The sequence below is a fragment of the Porites lutea genome, chromosome 2, assembly GCF_958299795.1.
Source record: "Porites lutea chromosome 2, jaPorLute2.1, whole genome shotgun sequence".
In the NCBI taxonomy this organism is placed as follows: Eukaryota; Metazoa; Cnidaria; class Anthozoa; order Scleractinia; family Poritidae; genus Porites; species Porites lutea.
The window spans coordinates 26,688,464-26,691,930 of NC_133202.1; the positions used below are offsets into that span (position 1 = coordinate 26,688,464).

At 38.2% G+C, this 3,467-nt stretch overlaps 1 long non-coding RNA gene and 1 pseudogene across 1 annotated transcript in view; both read right to left on the reverse strand.

Annotated features, from left to right (window-relative positions):
• The window catches only part of LOC140925927 (uncharacterized), a 227,480-nt pseudogene that overhangs the window by 203,091 nt on the left and 20,922 nt on the right, over positions 1–3,467 (reverse strand).
• The window catches only part of LOC140928151 (uncharacterized), a 13,507-nt gene that overhangs the window by 4,649 nt on the left and 5,391 nt on the right, over positions 1–3,467 (reverse strand). The gene's annotated exons all lie outside the window — the stretch shown is intronic.

The window sequence follows — 3,467 nt, forward strand, 5'->3', positions numbered from 1 at the left end:
GGCGAAAAATCACCAGGCTCTGGTGATTTGAATTGGATGCCAAAAGTGGCCCCTTCAAAGTAGATAACTAGAGAGATCCTTATAACTGTGAGGCAACAGTACTAAAAAAAAGTTCAAATTACTTGCCTAATAAGAGGCCCCAATAACTGTGAGGCAACATTTATCAAATACAACTGAATCAAATATATGACAAAACAGCTTTACCTAACTGTCAAACAACATTATTTTATCAAATACAACTGAATCAAATATATCTGAAAACAACAAATGGAAGTCGTTTCAGTTAAGCTAATATGTATTTGTGCCATGTACTTCACAGGTTAAGTAAACATTTCCTTACTTTCGATGTCGCTTGACTTACCAAAAGTGATGTGATGATATCACACTAGCATCATTTGCTTTTGTATGGTTCATTCCTTTCAAAGACTTACAAGTCCACTAATTACTCGAGGAGAGAACTACCAAGTCCTTTAAATCTTAATAATTCCTTGCCATGGACACTCTAACTTTTGAGGTCCGATGTAGACCTTAACAATCCTCACTGGTTACAATTCTCTTCACATTGGTTCCATTAAATTGTGAGGCAGCCTTAAATGAAAAGCGATTGCGAAACGCATGGTTCCTGGCTAAAAGATGCTTTCACGGTAACCATTGTGTGCCCTTCATTCTTTTTTGGTTCTCCACTATACACTATATCTTCTTCCGTCGTTTTAAACTCTTCACTTTCTTCCGCACTTACTTGTTTTGCTCTTTAGAGAAACGGTCCCCTAAAAGTAACGAAAGCCGAAAAGTCCAGCAGCTTGTATGCGCCATTTTGAAATGTGTGAATTCGCTTATTTCCAATTTATGTAAACCTGCACGAAATGTCACTTGTGCCCAATACTTCACCGCATTTATTGAACATAAACATTGGATCAAAGTAATAACTTGTTTGTCTCTTTCATAAAACATATCCCATTCAAACTAATTCTGTATCTTTTCATCAACTAGATATATAAAAAGAGAGTGTACATGTTTGTCTCGTTCTTAAAAAATTTGTCCCATTATTGCTTTATGAGATGGGGCCAGAAATTTAGAAAATATATTGTTTTTTTGCGCTGAGACCACCAAACCAATTCTCAGTACAATATGTGTTCCATTAAATTGCTAATGCTAATGCTCGTCGAAACACGTCACCCGGCCTTTTTTACCTTCTATTTTAACAATTGCCTGAGAGTCCCTGTGAACGACATTAATCGTTTTGCTTACATAGAGTGACCACCAAAGTCGGCTGGGAATGACACTAATCGTTTCTACTTACATAAAGTAGTTATCCAAAATCGACTATTTCAACATGGCCGCCGCGTCTATATAACAAATACTAAACCTTACACGTTCATGTTCTGTGACACTGCAATGAACCACCTCGTTTATATATACTTGTACGATTGAACGCCATTATAACAAACAGGATGGATATACAAGGCAATACGGACCATCTAATTATCTGAATGCGTAGCCAAGAACCAACCTGGATTCCTCATAACATATAATGTTGAACTGTCGCTATTCAAACAATGCCTACAAGCCTGGAAAATTAAGGATATCTATCTTGGATTTTTTGGTAAGAAAGTTGCCATGAACATTACGAAGATACCATTTAGTGATAATCGAATACAACTCGTTGGCTATTCGATTTGAATTGAGCAAGAAATTAGTTATAAGTGGTAATTCCCGACCAAACACTCTTGTCTGGGACGAATTTCAAATCACCTGAGGTTATCAATTTAAGGTAAAAGGATTAAAAACAGATTAATGACACTTAAGTTACAGTAGCGTTGTCATTATTAGTATACAATTATACTACTGGAAACATTTTTATATTAATATGTGGTTAACTATTTGGCAATTAATAGCCATTTCAAAAGGGACCCTTTGCTATGTCATTTCAATTTGTCTTGACAAATTAGGTATTTCATCGAGTAATTGCCATTTCTGCCAAAGCACGTTTTAAGAACAAGGCCAACATGCACTCTCTATATATTTTTTTTTTATTTGTGGTTGATAAAAAGATACAGAATTAGTGCGCGCCATTTTCGCCAAAATCGTCACTTTCCAAAGGGCCCCTTTGCCATCTCATTTGCATTTTTGTTTATAATTTGGCGATTTCGGCGATTAATCGCCATTTCCGCCATTTTCGCCAAATACGCCATTTTCGCCAATATCGCCATTTTCCGAAGGCCCCCTTTGCCATCTCATTTGAATTTTTGTTTACAGTTTGGCGATTTCAGAGATTAATCGCCATTTCTGCCATTTTCACCAAATACGCCATTTTCGCCAATATCGCCATTTTCCAAAGGGCCCCTTTGCCATCTCATTTGAATTTTTGTTTACAGTTTGGTGTGTTTGGCGATTAATTGCCATTGCTGCCATTTTCGCCAAATGTGCCATTTTCGCCGAAATTGCCACTTTCCAAAGGGCCCCTTTGTCATCTCATTTGAATTTTTGTTGACAGTTTGGCGATTTTGGTGATTAAGCGCCATTTCTGCCATTTTCGTCAAATACGCCATTTTCGCTAATATTGCCACTTTGCAAAGGGCCCCTTTGCCATCTCAATTGACTCTTTGTTTGTAGTTTGGCGATTTTGGCGAGTAATTACCATTTCTGCCATTTTCGCCAAATACGCCATTTTCGCTGAAATCGCCACTTTGCAAAGGGCCCCTTTGCCATCTCATTTGAATTTTTGTTTACAGTTTGGCGATTTTGGCGATTAATTGCCATTTCTGCCATTTTCGCCAAAAACACCATTTTCGCCGAAATCGCCACTTTGCAAATTGCCCCTTTGCCATCTCATTTGAATTTTTGTTTATATTTTGATGATTTTGGCGATTAATTGCCATTTCTGCCATTTTCGCCAAATACGCCATTTTCGCCAAAATCGCCACTTTGCAAAGGGCCCCTTTGCCATCTCATTTGAATTTTTGTTTACAGTTTGGGGATTTTGGCGATTAAGCGCCATTTCTGCCATTTTTGCCAAATACGCCATTTTCGCCAAAATCGCCACTTTGTAAAGGGCCCCTTTGCCACCTCATTTGAATTTTGTTTATAGTTTGGCGATTTTGGCGATTAATTGCCATTTCTGCCATTTTCGCCAATGCGTGCATTTCTGGACATATCTCAGTAGGGGTACAGGAAGGGTACAGGAGGGGTACATTTGAGTTTGACCTTATAGGCCTGATAATAGCCTTTTGGCCTTTTTGAGGGAAAACAATAGAAATGAGGAGGAGGAGGAGGGAAAACAATAAAAATGAGGAGGAGGAGGAGAAGGGAAAACAATAAAAATGAGGAGGAGGAGGAGGAGGGAAAACAATAAAAATGAGGAGGAGGAGGAGGAGGGAAAACAATAAAAATGAGGAGGAGGAGGAGAAGGGAAAACTATAAAAATGAGGAGGAAGAGGGAAAACAATAAAAATAAGGAGGAGGAGGAG